The sequence below is a fragment of the Eublepharis macularius genome, chromosome 6 (genome assembly GCF_028583425.1).
Source record: "Eublepharis macularius isolate TG4126 chromosome 6, MPM_Emac_v1.0, whole genome shotgun sequence".
Lineage (NCBI taxonomy): Eukaryota > Metazoa > Chordata > Lepidosauria > Squamata > Eublepharidae > Eublepharis > Eublepharis macularius.
The window spans coordinates 4,897,972-4,915,174 of record NC_072795.1 but is presented as its reverse complement, the minus strand read 5'-3'; the positions used below and the strand labels follow the sequence as shown (position 1 = coordinate 4,915,174).

Here is a 17,203-nt window from a genome sequence, read left to right as displayed (position 1 = left end):
TGTTTGGCATCAGGAAACCAGGGGGCAATGTTCACCTCAGCTCACCTCGGATGAGTTTTAATTCCCTGGCCTAACCTGTAAAATGGGATAAACGGGGGCCCGTCTTGCAGGGTACTGGGTGGGCCAAGTTAGTAAAGACCATGAAGCGTTTGGCAAAGCAAGGCTGTGATTCTAAGCAGACTTATGTGAAGAGCATAACTCTCACTGGAAGGGCTTGGTGTGAGGGAGGGCAGAGCGACGCTGCATTACCTTGCAGCATTTTCCATCTCCTTTAGCATAAACTGAGTCACTGAAGACCAGCTGTGTCGTTGAGCAATATCAAGACTACATCGAGCAATATTAGGACTTTGTAGCTGGCCCTGCCATAAGGCAGGAGAAACGGTCCGCTTTAACTGGCAGATTTCAAGAAACCCCCCAAAGACAGCCAATTGTCAGTTACGTAGGCTGTTAACGTTTCAGAATTCTTGAGATACTTGAGAAATTCTGCGAGATTTGGGGGTGGAGCTTGGGAACAGGGCCGGCGCGCCCATTGAGGCAGGTCCGGCCCCTGCCTCGAGCGCTGAGGCACCAAAGGGGGTGCCAGAGGGGGCGCCGGGGGTGGGAGCGCGCCCCATGGAGCTGGCGTGCTTGGCCAGCAGCTGCTGCAGCCGCTGCCAACACATGCCCCTGGCTGGGTGCAGCAGCCAAGGGCCAGGTGTGGTAGGTGTCCAGGGCGGCATGCGGAACCTCCCCAGCCAGCCGCTGCGCCCGACTGGGAGCATGGGCAGCCTCTGTGTGCCGTCCCAACTGCCCGCCGGCCAATGGGGACGGCTTGCTGCATGATGACGTCACATGCAGTGACGCCATCACGCAGTCCGGGGCGGTGCGCTGCGAGCGCCAGAAAGCCTGGTGCCACCCCTGCTTGGGAAGGATGGAGTTTGGGGAAGGGGGGGGGACCTTACTGGGGTGTAATGCTAGAATCCGCCCGAACCACTCCTTTGTCAGATAGAGAGCTTTGACTCTCGAAAGCTCATATCCTGGAAATCTAGTTGGTCTTTAAGATGCTACTGAACCTGAATCTTGCCCACAAATAGTAAAGGAAACAACTGCACTGTCCTTCCTTACAGCTAACGGGTGGGATGGGGGGACGAGAGAGAGACTCTGAGGCTGGTCTCCTTAGGAGGAGCAGTACGGCAGGCAGGTAAGGCAGCTGTTCGACTGGGAAAACTGCCTTCGCTCCTATTTCTGCATTCTGCAGAATCACAGCAGCTGCCACTGGTGGAGATGCCCTTGACTCAACTTCTGCAGTTACAGAACCACGTCAAATGAAATTTGACCACTGATGCCGCTCCAGAGCAGATCTGCCTGCGCCTGCGGGTTTGCATCTTGCAGATGTGCTTCTGCCGCCTGTCTGTCCAGCCTGGTGGGAGCCAGAATGCAGGTTGAAGGGAAGGGCTCCTAGCTCTCTTGGTATATTTTTTTACTCGTACATTTTTATCAGTCCTTTCCCCCAAAGATCTCTGTATGGTGTTGCCGTGGTCCTCTCACCTCTTTTTTTTTTAAATTATGTCTTTGTTGATGTTTCAAATGATTTATAACATATCATATTGTTTCATCTGCACAACAACCTGGTGAGGTATACCTCCAAAGGAGTTCAAGGCTATCCCCTCCTGCACTTCATTACACACCACCAACATGCTGGGGGGGGGGGCGTGTCTTAGAGTGGCCAATCTTTCTCCAAACTCTGATTTCCTCTGGCTCTACCACCAAATCTCCAGGAATTTCCCGAGCTGGAGTTGGCAAGCAGAAAAAGAGAAGTTTTCCTGAGCCTTTGATGGGGAATAGAAAGGGGAAACCTGACCGTCTCCTGATGAAGATACTCAGGGTGGTAGAGCGTGGCTGATAGGCAGAGAGCCAGTTTGGTGTAGCGGTTAAGAGCAGCAGGACTCTAATCTGGAGAGCTGGGTTTGATTCCCCACTCCTCTGCTTGAAACCAGCTGGGTGACCTTGGGTCAGTCACAGCTCTCCCAGAGCTCTCTCAGCCCCACCCACCTCACAGGGTGATTGTTGTGGAGATAATAACGATGTACACTTTGTAAACCGCTCTGAGTGGGTGTTAAGTTGTCCCGAAGGGCGGTATATAAATCGAACATTTAAAAAGTTGCTAACTGCAGCTTGGGAAATTCCTGGAGATTTGGGGGTAGAACCACAGAAAAGTGGAATTTGGGGAGAGAAGGGACTCAGTGGGGATACGATCCCATAGACCTGACCTGCCAAAAAAGTTGTTTCCTCCAGAGGAATGGATCTCTAGTCTGGAGAACAGTTGTAATTCTGGGAGAAGTTCAGCCCTCACCTGGAGGGCTGGTAGCATGAAAGAAATGAAAGCCTTTACAGTGGAATGTCCCGTGACTTTAATAGTTGGGTGGAAGGGGGAATTTTGCGGGTTCCACTTTCTCCTGTGCGGTAGAGGAAGTGGCAGTTGCTGAAATTAAAACTATTTGAGAAGGAGATCGCTTATCGTCTTTCACAGCTAGCTATGTGGTTTGTAGGCCCAGAGGCTTTCCTGTTGCCACTGGGCTGTTTGTGTGCTCTCATCAGCATCTGAAATCCTATGAAAATCACTTTTCAGACAATACAGGTGCCTAGTCGTCACACAAGGCCCCGAATCTTCAAACCAGCGCTTCTGTTCCATCTTCTTGGTACTCAGCCTGCAAAAGTTGGCTGCAAAGAACATTGACTTTTTTCGGCCAGTGAGCACCTCTTGCTCGTTTCAACAGCGTCATCAAAGTGCATGAGGCTCCATAGAAGAAGTCTCTGCCCCAAGGGGTTTCCCACCTAAAACATGCTATGAGGAGAGGAGGTGTAAGTGGGGGTGCACAATGGAAGAATCTACGTTCGTTCCACATCCACTTGCTCTGGTTGAGTTTCAGTAGAGAAGGGCAAAAGGATTGGCCGGCCCAGGGCTTTATGGCTGAGGGTGGTTTTGAGTTCCTTTGTTCTGCAAGCAGTTCCTTTCATCCCTGTATAGAATCTTAGGGCCAAGCTAGAAGTGACGAATTACACTTAAATGGCAAGTGAATAGACTCCCTGTCCACTTGATCGAGTGGAGTGCAAGTGGAGTGCAAGTGAACAGGGAGGAATACATGTGAGTCTGTTCACTTGCCATTCAAGCGTCACTTCTAGCTTGGCCCATAAAATCACAGGGTTGGAAGGGACCTCCAGGGTAATCTAGTCCAACCCCCTGCACAATGCAGGATATTCATAAATACCTCCTCCACCCCCTGCACACACAGTGGCCCTTGCTCCATGCCCAGAAGGTGGCAAAACACTGTCAGGATCCGTAGCCAAACTGGCCTGGGGAAAATTGCTACCTGACCCCAAGGCAGCAATCGGCCTTAAACTGGGCATGTAAGAAGGGGCCACAAGAACTAAGTGCTGATGTAGCCCTTCCTGCCCTCCCTCTCACGATCTGCCCAGGTTCACAGAAGCAGCATTGCTGCCAGAGGGCCATCTAGCCTCTGCCTAAAAACCTCCAGAGAAGGAGAGCCCACCACCTCTTACTTGACTGTTACCTATCTTCCTATCCCTTTGGCTGTCACTGTTTCTTGTTCCGTAAGTTAAGAACGTAAGAACAGCCCGGCTGGATTAGACCAGTTGTCCATCTAGTCCAGCATGCTGTTCCACAAGTTCCTCTGGAAGGCCAGCAACAGAACCAGCGAGCCACTTATGCAATGCATGAAAAGCTGGCAGCCTGAACCCTGGCGAGAGAAAAAAGTGACTTTGCTGTGATGCAACAATTGCAAAGTTCGTTTACTGATTGCAGAGACGATGGCCCTGTCGTAATATTTTACTGCACAGAAATCTGTGGCTGGGAAGCTTTTATAGGCTTGCAACATTTTGCAGTGAAGGTGATAATAATAATAAGCCCTGCTCCTCCCTGGACCCCCAGGCAACTTGAGTAAAAGCTGTCGCCATCTCTGCCGTTTGGCAAAGTACATCTGCAGCGTAGGAGTGGAACTCATGCTTCCTTTGCACCTGGGGCGGGTAACAGTCACGAGCACTGTTTTTGCTCGAACGGGCTGTAATGGAGAAGCCGCTGCAGCTGCAAATGGATGCAGGATAGCCAGAAAGGCAATCCAGAAACCGCTCCAAGAAAGACGGCTGATGTTGTATGGACTTGCAGGCAGCACACAGCTGTGCTTAGTGGCTCCTCGTGTTTCCTTGTTACGCTCTTCCAAGTAGCACAGTTTACCAAGGTGTAGGTGCTATGGCTCAGTGGCCGAGCTCGTGCTTTGCGTGTAGAAGGTCCCAGGCCCCAACCTCTCCTGGAATCTGGAGTTGACCCCATCTTGGGACAGTTATTGAATTTATGATGAACTGTTGTTTTATGAATTGTTTTTAATATTTGTATTGTATTTTTATTGCTGCTGCACCTCGCCCTGAGCCCGCTTGCGGGAAGGGTGGGTTAGAAATGTAAACAATAACAATAACAATAAAAAAGGCTGGGGTTGCCAGCCTCAAGGTTGGGCCTGGAGATCTCCTGGAATTACAACCAATCTCCACACTACTGAAATCACTCCCCCCAGAGAAAGGGTTGGGAAATTCCTGGGAGTTTGGGATGGAGCCTAGAAAGCACAAGATTTGAGGAAGGAAGTGACCTGGTGGGCAATGATGCCATACAGTCCACTCTTCAAAGCAGCCGTTTTCTTCAAGGGAACTGTTCTTTGTACTCTGGAGAACAGGTGTAATTCCAAGAGATCTCCAGGTACTACCTGGAGGCTGACAATTCAGCTGTCACCTCGCACACTACTGATCCCTGGGGCTGAGGTCCTGCAGCGTGTCAGCATCTTCTCACTTTGCTAACCCAAGCGGTCACTTGGGTGGCTTAGCCAGAGGACTGGCCCTGTATGTCGGACATCATGTGCAACTTCTCCTCGAGACAAGATTTTTTTCATGTGGACAGGTGAAAACAGCCTCAGCAAGATTTCGCAATCCTGGTTAGCTCTGGAGTGATCGGCTAGCATTTGCCCAGTTTTCACATTGTGCCGTTGACTTAAGAGTCAAAACACACGAGATGAAATACCTAGATTCAACTCGTGTTCTCTTACCTAAAGGTTTGTCGGGAACTGTAGGCATCCTTGCAGCTTAAAGTTTAGCATTTACAGAACAGCAGGGAGAGACGTGCAGGCATCCTTGCAGCTTAAAGTTTAGCCTTTACAGAGCAGCAGGGAGGGAAGTGCAGGTGTGGGGCGCCTTTCCTCCCACTCTCAAGGTGCATCACAGCATTTTCCCTTCCCCTCACCCGGCCTGGCCCTGCAGAGCGATGCCTGGCTGCACCGGGAGACTTTAAGCTGCAAGGACCCCCGCACTTCCCTCTCTGCTGCTCTGTAAATGCTAAACTTTAAGCTGCAAGGATGCCTACAGTTCCCGACAAACCTTTAGGTAAGAGAACACGAGTTGAATCTAGGTATTTCGTCTCGTGTGTTTTGAGTCTTAGCTAGCAGTTACGTACTGAATTGATTAGTAGCTCCCCAAAAGTCTAGATAGCTCTTGCAGGGACTTCTTCAGAACTAGGGCCAGTTTAACCACAAATTGCTTAACTTATCTCTTGCTCCAAAACCGTTTCTCTTCTTCACGTACAAGCTTCCCATGGAAATGTCCCATCTCATTTTTATTTATTTTATTTTATTTTATTTATTGTATTAGATTTTTAGTCCGCCCTCCCCACCAAGCGGGCTCAGGGCAGAGTACAACATTTCAATTTACATAAATAACAGTTTAAAACAGATAAAACATTATACAAATAACATTAAAACAACTTTACACAATACAGCTTCTTTTCAGATGGCAACGATAAAACACCGCTTTTCAAGCCCTGGCTCATATGTAGGGCTTTGGGTTCCCGACTCTGGCTTGGCATTTCCCTAGATATTTGGTGTGGGCATCTGGGGCAGGTAGAGTTTGGGGCACGGGGGAGCCCAGCCGGTTTACGCTTCCGTGGAGTCCACTCTCTGAAGCAAGGAAACTAATATGTGTAGATGGGAGATCAGTTGCAACACTGGGAGAATTTCACGCCCCACCTGGAAGTTGGCCACACTATCTCAACTGTAGCCCTTTTGGCTTCTTAGCTTTCCAGCTTCTTAGCCATGGCCTCAGACTTGGGAAGTTGGGGAGCAATGAGTCTCAGAACTTTGATTCTGGAAAGTCCTTTAATTACAACCTCCATTAAAGCCTCCGTGGCTGTTCTGGCACTTGGAAAGGTCGGGGGAACGGACACAATTACCTGGCCCGATATGAGGATCTCACAACATTTTAAAATGGCTGAATTCAGCTCTAAAATCTCAGGTTTGTTGAGTTTCCACGGGGCATGCAAGGCCAAGTTGTTCAAGCTGGCCTTTGGAGGCGAACCAAACATTTTGGGTTAGTGGAATGGTGCTGAGCTCGCTATTTACTGCTAATTTAATACTTTGATTCTAATTTATTAAGGTTATTTGTTCTTCTGTTGGTTTGTCACCTCGAGAGCCAAGGGTGAGTAGCTATTTTAAAAAATCTTCTTCTTCTTCTTCTATAGTCCGCCTTTCTCACTGAGATCCAAGGTGGATTACATATTGCAACTGAATACAACATAGGTTAGCTAGGGCATTCACAGCAAAAATACAATATGATCAACAGTTGGGACATTCAACGAAAACAGAACCAATTGGGTATGGTAGCCACAGATTTGAAAACTAGCATAAAGCCGAACACATAGATGAAACCTTTCTGAATTAAATCATAAGTAATTCACTTGACATCTTTTGCAATGTCGAACAACCCGGTAGGAGCATATCTACATCAGCAGACAGCACCCAATAGCCTAGTCTACACAGTCTGTCCCTTACCAAGGTATCTCATTGAGCTATTTCTTATGACACTGCCCTATAATCTGAAATAATAAATAAAAATAAACTGGCGTCAATAGGGAGAGTGGATAGACAGATACCATCTAAAGTAAACGTGCCCTTCAAATATTCATGCACACTGTTCATTTTACTCTGCCGATTCATCACCAAATGTGAATATGTCACACTGACTGATAGAATTTTTTACTCTTCGCATTGGGTCTTGTCTCCCTTTGCATTCTGCAACGTAAAATTGCACACACCTCTCTTTCTTCCAGCTGACTGTAATACATCATGCCTCTCTCAAAATGGGATGTAGCTTATGAAAGCTCCTGCCATACCGGTCAGAACATCGTACACAGTTGGGGAATGTCGAGTCCAGCTCCTCCCAGTCTGCCACCTGGTTGAAGAATGCAAGCAGAGGTAAGGTCACCAGCCTGCCTTGGACTCCCCCAGACATCCAGGGAGCAGAGAAGGCACCAGGTGAAGATGAAATGTGGGGCATAGGTGGGTGTGCTCTGGGTATGAGGCCGTCCGTTTAAGCAGGGCCAAGCTCTCTTAGGTGAAAATATTTCCCTAGAGGGTGGCCTTTATTTTCCTAAACTTGAAACATCTGGAATTTTGTTGAGTAAAACTGATCAGCATTGTCCTTCTTCGAGGTTCAGCTCCCTCCTCGGGGCGTCTCTCTAGAGGTTATAGATCCTCTGGTGCTCAAGGGCTCACCAAAAGAAGGAAGGAAGGAAGGAAGGAAGGAAGGAAGGAAGGAAGGAAGGAAGGAAGGGAGGAAGAGAGTTGACAAAGAGAGCTGTGGTTCTCTAAAGCTTATGCTACAATAAAGTTAGTTGGTTAGTTACACATACATCTGACGAAGAAAGCTGTGGTTCTCGAAAGCTTATGCTACAATAAAGTTGGCTAGTCTTAAAGGCGCTACTGGACTCTCTAGAGGTTGAATCCCTGGCTTGAGGGGAGGGGGGAATGCATCTTGCCTGAAGTGAGAAGGGCTGTCAATGCATGCTGTGGCAGAACGGGTGCTGGCTCTCAGTCCGGGCAACTGAGCCGCCGTCAGTGGCCTGCTAGCCCCGCTATCTGCCTCCCACCGTCCCTGGTGGGTGTGGCTCACACTCTCCGTCACTGCCACCACTCACTGGTTTGTACACCGCCTGACTGAGGGGCAGTGAGACCCCTCCGGCTGAATTTCCGTACTGGGAAGTGAATTACCCAATCTTTGGTTGGGCCCTGGAGAACTGGCAACCCACCAAGGTCTAGCCTGATCAGTTTCTCCCGGGCTCCCTCCTTTCTTGTAGCATGCCAAGTGGGGGAAGTTATGTAGTCAGAGCACCACAAGGTTCTTTATATTCAAAAAGTGTAATTTAATAACTATATACCGAGCACTTGCACACAAAGCAGGTAAAGGCGCAACACATGGGGTAGACCCCCCTTTTCAGAACCCCTAGGGCAGAAAATTAAACTGAAGAAAACCGCCGTCTGCTTTCCCTACCACACTGTTCCCTACTCTACCTTAAGGGGGTGCGGGTCTCAGGGAAGGTTCCCCCTTTCTTTCCTTTCTTTCCACCCAAATAGGGTCTCTAGGTGGCAATAAACATAAAATCAAAAACTAGCCAATAAATTCCCCAAACATAAATCTGCGGTTTTATGACGGCCTCCCAGAGCGTGAAAAATCTGGCAGACTAAAAGATCCTACTCACAAACTTCTGCCTAGAGGCAGATTGTACAAAGAGTTAAAAGATCAAACCTCTTCGTTAAAAGCCTGGGTGAAAAGAAATGTTTTGGCCTGGCGCTTGAAAAATAGTAGAGTAGGTATCAGGTGAGCTGCAGAGGGGAGGGCATTTCGCAGATGAGGAGCCACCACTGAAAAAGCCGTGTCTCTAGACGCTTTCTATATCACCTCTGCTGGCAGGGAGACACACAGAGCAGTGCTTTAGAGGTGGTTCTCAATTGGCAGGCTGGGTGTATGGGAGGAGGTATCCGTTGTCTTCATTTTGCAAAAGCAAACGGAAATGTAGGATGTTGGAAAGCTGACCCAAATTTTGAAGTAAAATTTATGTCCCCTGTGAGCAGAGATACCGTGCCAGTTTCTGAGACCCTACATTGCTTCCCGCACCAGTTTTGAAGCTGTTAGGTGAAATGACCACTGTCATAGCTGAAAGGAACTCTGCACATGCTCCGAGACATTGTTTCCTCCTGTCATGGCAGTTGCATTATGTGTAGCAGACAATAGGACTTGTTCTACCTTGTGCTGATAGAGCCTATGGCAGGTTAGCATTTAGTTTAACAAAAAGCGTTTACCAGAAAATGCCTCCTTGTGGTAAAATCTGGCACGTTGCTGTTTATCGTGGTCTGTATAGTAAAAACAGCCATCCTGTATGAGGCAATTTCAAGAGGGAATCTTCTCTCCCCCCCCCCTGATTAACAGAAAACATCTCCATGCGGCAAAATCTGATAAAAGGCTGTTTTGTTACACCACCAGCCATTTCACTCACTGCAGCTGCTGAGATATTGTCTATAATATATTATAGGACAATTATGTTGCTTGGTTGATCTTTAACCTAAAGAACAAACACCACCCCTGCTTTTAAATGGGTGGAAAGCGGGGCAAATGAACAGAGTGTGTTCAACAATGTGCGAAAGTGTGTAGAGATCCTTTGTGTGATAGGTGAGTTTTTGTTATGACATGGTAGACGGTTGCCAGCATTTTAACCAGCCATGGTAGCTTTGCATTTAATGCAATTGCATATACAGATATTGATTTCCAATCTGTTGAAGATTTTACTTGGTGCCTTTAACCTCATCAATCTTCTTTTAAATGCACAAAATCAAAGTTAGTTCAGGGTATGTGTTGTGATAGGGTTACCCGGTGCTTACCTTATTGCTGTTCCCATGAACTTCCTCTCTCTTGTGCTCTGTGCGCTCAAGCACCACACCAGTGTGATGATGTCACTACCAGGAAGTGATGTCATCAACATGTCACTTCCAGGAAGTGATGTCATCACTCAGGCACAGGGACAAGCATGTTTTGCCACAGGCCAAACTGGCCAAAACGGGTCTGTTGGGGGCCAAAATCGGCCCGTGGCAAGGCACGGGAGCATTCTCGGGGAGGTGCAATGACATCACTTCTTGAAGTGACATTGTCATGTCACTCCTGGAGTGTGCCATTCTGGCACCTTCCCTCCCCCCCCATCGGCCAGATGAGTGCTACCGGGGGATATAGGGTGAAAGTGGGGGATTCCTCGCACCCACTGGGGGAATGGGATCCCTAGTGTGTGGGGCAGCATTTTTGCCCAGTTAGACAAATACGGTTGCCGACCTCCTGGTGGGGCCTGAAGAACTCTCAGAATTACAACGAATTTTCTGCAATTCCCCTGCAGAAAATGGCTGCTTTGGACAGTGGACTCTATGGCATTATACTGTACTGGGCTAGCTTCGAGTAAAACAGGGCTCCTCAGGTATCCAATCCTATTGAGAATTAGGGTTAGCAGCAGCCAATCGTTCCTCTGGGTTATGAGCCAATTGCTGCCTTTTGTTCAGTGCATGCAAATGAAGGATCCTAGTACCTGTGTTCTTATTGGGCAGTTACTGAAAGGGGGTGGAGTTTGAGGTGTATCCAGGGCTCATTTCGAGGGGGAACGCGCAGGAACGCAGTTCCAGCAGTTCCCCAAAGAGATCACATGTCAGGTGGGGCCACTCAACCAACAGAAGGGAACGACTTCCCAAATTACTCCAATCCAAACAAAAGAGCACGCAGGCCCAAGGAAGTCACAGCAATATGCAATTTATGCAATACAATTAAATAACTATATCATACAGCCCACAATTTTGCAGAACCGTAGTGCCCAAATAACAATTTCGTACAGTATGAGTTCTGCTATTGTCGGGAAGATGCTCTATTAGCTATATACATGCAGAGTTAAAGGTATAATATCCACGTTTGACAATTTTGGGGCCACTCACCTGACTCTTGGCCATTTTGGGCCCGTTTCAGCTTGGATAGGGGCCAAAATGGCCTGAATCGGGCCTCTGACGGGTGGTGGATCACTCTCCCACTCAGCAGTGGCCCGATCCTGACCATTTTGGGCCCCTTTTCGGCCATTTTCACCCCCTTTTTGCCATTTTAGGCCCAATTTCGGCCCTGAATGGCCAGGATTGGGTCCAAAACAGCCAGGATAGGTGAGGTCAGGGGGTGTGGCATATACAAATCAGCTATGCTAATGACACACTTCCAGTGATGGTAAGGGGCGTGGCATATGCTAATGAGTTATGCTGATGAGTTCTTCTCTTCTGACTTTCCACAAAGTTCTCGCTCTTCTGACTTTCCACAAACTGCGCCAAACCGAATTATTCAGGACTTTTTTACTCAGGCAATAGGGCTGTGCCTAAGAAAATGGTTCCGAGAGGTGTTTACTTCTTGTACTGTTTATTACCACATTATTAATGTCATAACAATCTGCTTAGACCTTGTTTCCGCACTTTTTTCCCAGCTGCGTATCAGATTTCTGCTCGTTTCTCTATTGCATTGTTTATCGAATGTCTGAGCCGTTGACCGAACTGACTCAGGCCGTGTAACCAGCCTGGGGTTTCAGTGAGAAAGGAGGACTATAAATAACGTGAATCAATAAAGAATGACAAAGTGGGTATTTTGCTATTTTAAAATATTGGATGCTATGAGTCGCCTTGAACTCTCTTTTGGGAGAAAAAATGGCCTAGAAATGTGATAGATAAATGAACGGCTGGGCAGAACGGTGGGGCAAAAATCTTGTTAATAAATAAATATGAAAACGTAACAAGGTATCACAAGAAACAGGAAACAGAGTCAGTGATCTACCAAGGACAGTTGCCAGGTAATAGGGATTCTCCCTGGAAAATTGGGTGATCTTTGCATATGGAGGCTGCATAGGGTTGCCAGGTCCAGGCTGAGAAATTCCTGGAGATTTTGAGGGTGGAGCCTAGAGAGGATGGGGTTTGGGGAGGGGAGGGGCCTCAGTGGGATATAATGCCATAGAGTTCTCCCTTCAAAGCAGCCCTTTTCTCCTGGGGAACTGATCTCTTCGGCCTGGAGATCAGTTGTAATTCCAGGAGATCTCCAGCCACCACCTGGAGGCTGGCAGTCCTAAGGCTGCATTCGGCAAGATGTGTAGGCCTGGATGAGATGATCTCTGGTCTTCCCAAACTCTATCATCCATTGTGTTGTGTGTGTGTGTGTGTGTGTGTGTGCGCGAATCTCCAAGACATCTTGGACATATTTTTTTTTTGCTGTGTGTGCAGTATTTCTCCCCAAATGGGGCCTTTTATGTGGCAAAGAGTGGTGGAATGGATTATGCATACTCAAGACTTTGAAATGAACCTTCACTTGCCAGATTTCCATCTGTGGGCCCAAACCTAGCAAGAAGAAGATAAATCACCCTCCTCCGTCAACCACATACCATCTTGCAGTTTCTCCAGCTGGGGCTCATCCCGTTCTGCTTCCTGGCTGGAACATTAGCATCGTGCAAGACACAGAGATGGAATCAGAAGTTCCGTTAAGGTCAAAAAGACGTGCGCCGTTAGGAAGACTTTAAGAGGAATCGCTGATACCTTAAGCATCGGTTTTAGGGACCCAGTTGAATTGGCAGGTCCGAGAGCTGAAGGCACATAAACTTATCTCCTGTATCACATGTGGTTTGTTGATAACTGATGTTTTTAGCTTCTGGTATCAAGTTGTGGGGGGATGCAGAAAAAGAAGTTCTGCTTCGCACAGCCAGTAAATGGCCTTTTGCAAGTCACAAAATTACTGGGAGGTGGGAGTAGATTAAATTATGCATTAGGAACCGCATTTTGGAGCAGATAAATGGTCAACAGGGAAAGGGCTGTGCACTGCTACCCCACCATTTATCTGTTAAAAATCAAGGCCTCCCCTCGAATGAGTAAAACCGATTAAGGGTTCATTACGTACATTTCCTTGTGACACGGTCTTATTTTTCATTTTCAGCCTTCCCGTCTGCTGCAGGAGACAGGCTGCATAAAAACCGCTCAACCAAAATACAAGACCGCAGTCCTTTTTCTGGACCTCTTTCTTCAATTGCTCCCACTCCAATGCCAGCAAAAATAACATAATATTTGGAATGGCATAGAGAGAAAGACTCCCTTGTGCCTTCAACAAGACCTCTTTGGTTCGAGACTTGGATTTGACTCGACAGCATTCCAGGTGTTTAATGTTTATGGAAATAAAGGCCGCCCTTTAGGGAAATATTTCCATTCAAGTGTGCTTTGGCCCCGGCCTGCTGGGGACATGAACAGCATCTGTCCCAGGGCATGCCCATCAGTGCTCTCAGTTCTTTCTCTTCTGTGATTCTTGGATTTATCTTAGGGCCTCTCTACAGGAGATGCCTGGGCGCATGTTCATCAAGTGCCAGGAGATGCAATGTTCGCCGGGAAGCGTAGTTTTAAAAGACAGAGCCAGTGGAGATCGCTCCAGAGGGGACGGATTCTCTCACAACCCTCTGCCACCTCTGGTGTCTTCCTTTTCGAACACTTTGCCCTGCTGTCTTTGCTGCTTAAAACTTTGAATTAACCGAGCCTCGGCAAGGCAAAGGATTTGGAGGGGGGACAGTCCCAGCACTCCAGAGGTGGCAGAGGGCTGTGAGAGAATTCGTTCCCTCTGGGGCAATCTCTGCCGGCTTTGTCATTTAAAACTACACTTCCCGGCTAACATTGCATCTCCCGACACGTGGGGAACGTATGTCAGAAGTCTTGTGTAGAGAGACTCTTAGACTCATCTGGTCAGCCTACCTTGTTTGGCACTGCTCTCCTACTTCAGCCCCACCATACAGCTCAATGGGTGACACTGGGCCAATCTCTCTCATGCAGCCCAACCAACCTACATCACAGGGTTGTTGTTGTAAAGCTAATTCCAGTGGGATAGTCACGTATTGTAGCAAAACAAAACAGAAATCCAGGGCAAAGCACCTTAAAGACTAACAACAGTTATTCCAAGACGTGTAGCCGTGTTCGTCTGTCTGTAGCAGTAGAAAAGAGCAAGAGTCCTGTAGCACCTATAAGACGAACAAAATTTGTGGTAGGGTATGAGCTTTCGTCAGCCACAGCATATCTGAAGAAGGGAGCTGTGGTCCATGAAAGCTCATACCCTACCACTAATTTTGTTTCTGATGAAGTGAGCTGTGGTTCATGAAAGCTCCTACCCTACCAGAAATTTTGTTTCTGAAGAAGGGAGCTGTGGCTCACGAAAGCTCATACCCTACCAGAAATTTTGTTTCTGAAGAAGGGAGCTGTGGCTCACGAAAGCTCCTACCCTACCACAAATTTTGTTTCTGAAGAAGTGAGCTGTGAGTCACAAAAGCTCATACCCTACCACAGATTTTGTTAGTCTTATAGGTGCTACTGGACTCTCACAATTATTCCAGTATGAACTTCCCTCATAAAGAGCTCAGTCCTTCAAAGCACTGTGCAAATAACAAGCCGAGGAGACATATGTATGCTTCCCACTCCTAGCTCCTTAGAGAGAGGGCAAAATGGAACCGAGAGCTAGAATGGTGGGGTGGGGGGTGGGAATATTCTTGCATGTGGGCCTGGTCAGCAATTTTCTGAGAGAAAACTTCCTCCTATTACAACATCTTTCCCTAGAAGGCATAGCATGGTGCATACAACTGCCTGCTAACCCGAAAAAAAAAAAACATTTACAAAGTAAATGGGACCTCTGGGCCTGGGACCAGAATGCTGGACTGGTTGACAATGTTTGCAGTGGAGCTGGAATATAACAAGTAAGTATTGAACATGCCAAGCAGCTGTTTACTTGAGGGCCAGACTGTATGTTTATGTTGGACCCCTTGTGGTGTGGTCTGTAGGCTTGCCAATCTCCAGGTGGAGGCTGGCGTTCTCCTGGAATTACAACTGATCCTCAGACAACAGAGATCAGGGTCCGTAGAGAAAATGGCTGCTTTGGAGGGTGGATTCTATGGCATTGTACCCCGTTGATGTCCCCCCACCGGCTCTACCACCAAATTATCAGGAAGTTGCCAACCATAAGTTGGCAAACCTACATTGCTTGGGCAGTTTCGATCAGGACTGTGGCACTAGAGGAAAGGGGTCAACTCTCTTCTCTGCCCTCTCAAGTAGGAATCGGTCCTCCAGTCTGCCGTTACAGAGCCACAGCGGATGGAAAAAGACAAGCGCTCCAGATCACGTCAACCTGTCTAACCTTTGCGTCAGGGAGAGGAAGGCTTTGATAGCTACCTAAAAAGTGGTGTGGAGGGGATGGTTTAAATCCTGCTTCCCCCCTCCTAGTCTGATCCTACTCCCCACCCCGGCCATTTTAACATTAAAAAACACACTGGAGTGGATTACAGATTTCCAATTTGCTTGGTCTGAACCATGTAAGCCAGGTGTGCAGGCAAAGATGCCGAGCCAATGCGTTCACCCCATTCTGCCCATGGGGCACCGATGGACTTCTTGCACAGCCTCCAGCTACAGGCTCTACGGAGGCAGAGGCAGCGTGTCTTGTTCATGGGTCACGCCCAGTTATGTTTGATTCGGGGGCAGAAACAGACCAGATATTTAAACAGGCCTTGGCGGCAGGTTCCTTTACTACGTGCTGAGCCTGGCGTAAAGTTGGAAGGCAGATGGCCACCCAATTGAATACTGGTTCAGCCAGCAGTCTGGCTACTTCCCTATGCTCCAGGTAAGCTGCCTACCTTAAAAAAAAAAAAGCATTGCGTTCATTTATCCATATATCAGTTGCCTAATATTTTAAAAACTGCTGCAAAACTGAGTGGCAGGAGGTGTCTTTGTAACATCACAAGCGCTAGCCAGTCAGTGCTATCCACAGCCAGCTTCTTCTGCATGCTTACCAAGTTTGGGGTGCCTCCCCAAACTTGGTCCTGGAGAGGAAAGCAGTTTGAACTGAATTAGGGGGGGGGGGTCTTCCAAACCAGGCCCCTACCGCTCTATGCACCTTACATTTCTATACATGTTACATCCTAGTCCAATTTGCTGCATTGTGCAGGGGGGTGGACTAGATGACGCTGGAGGTCCCTTCCAACCCTATGAGTCTATGATCCTCTACTCCCTCAAAGGTCCCAGTTTTAATCCCTTGCTACCCATTGTGCCTGGAATAGCCTCCTAGAATACCTGCATGACCACTCTATTTCCTCCAAACCCCTTCTCAAGACCCACCTTCCCTTAAAGCCTTTGGTACACCCTTTCCCATTCTGAAAGTAACCTTAAGCCCACGTAAAGGGAATAAATCCAGTTGACTCAATCAGTCTTGAGTCTCAGTAAGAAAGGCAGCCTACAAATGAAGTAAATAAACAACGATGCAGAATCTTCCCTTGGTCCCACCACCTGCTCCCTTTGAAGTCTCAACTTTTAGATGTCCTCTTCGAGAGTCAGAGCTGCCTTTGTCCGATACGAGAAGTGGAAAAAGGAAGGGGTCTTTTTGATTCAGGCAGAAGGTAGAAGGCAGGGCTTTTTTCCTGCAGGAATGTGGTGGAACGGAGTTCCAGCACCTCTTGAAAATGGTCACATGGCTGGTGGCCCCGCCCCCTGATCTCCAGACAGAGGGGAGTTTAGATTGCCCTCCGTGCTGCTGTGCGGAAGGCAATCTCAACTCCCCTCTGTCTGGAGATCAGGGGACGGGGCCACCAGCCATGTGACCATTTTCGCCGAGGGTGATTTAAACTTTAAAAAACTCCCCCTTGTTCCAGCTGACCCAAAGTGACGTCATTGTGCGGTCCTGAGTTCCACCACCTCTTTTCCCAGAAAAAAAGCCCTGGTAGGAGGTATATTGTAAGAGCTTGCAAAGTTTCTGCTAATCACATTAGCAGTCTGGGCCAGCGACCTGACATGTACCGCTGCTGACTTTAACAGCGACATGTTCACTGATGCTGACGTATAAATAATATAAACAATATTATTAATTTCATCCTGACTTCTTAATGCTTTGTTTCAGAAAGATTTCTTCTCTGTGTTTCGGCTTTGTGCTTGTTTTCCAGTTTTCAGTAACCATACCCTATTGTATCTATTCACTGGGAGTCTCTCTACAAGAGACATCTGACAAGTGAAGAACACATGTGGAGAGATGCAATGTTAGCCGGGAAGGGTAGTTTAAAAAGATAGCTGGTGGCAGGGCAAAGGCTTTGCTATACACTGGAGCTGTGTGAAGGGGCTGTGAAATGCCATAAAGGAAACTTCAGCCCATTAGAACCTCTCCGGGTCCAAGCCCGGTTCAGGAAGGCAGCTCCAGCCCATTTCCATTCCTCGCTGCCCTCTGGTTGTGATCCCACACAGTTTTAGACTGGAGAGGTGAAACTGACAGAGCCTTCGGGATGGTGATG

General features: G+C 47.9%; 1 long non-coding RNA gene across 1 annotated transcript; it reads left to right on the top strand.

Moving 5' to 3' along the window:
* The first annotated feature begins 6,466 nt into the window (after nt 1-6,466).
* On the top strand, nt 6,467-13,078 carry LOC129332776 (uncharacterized). The gene is made up of 3 exons (XR_008597337.1): nt 6,467-6,507; nt 7,139-7,283; nt 12,844-13,078. It is a non-coding gene; the product is annotated as an uncharacterized LOC129332776 (long non-coding RNA).
* Nucleotides 13,079-17,203: the final 4,125 nt, after the last annotated feature.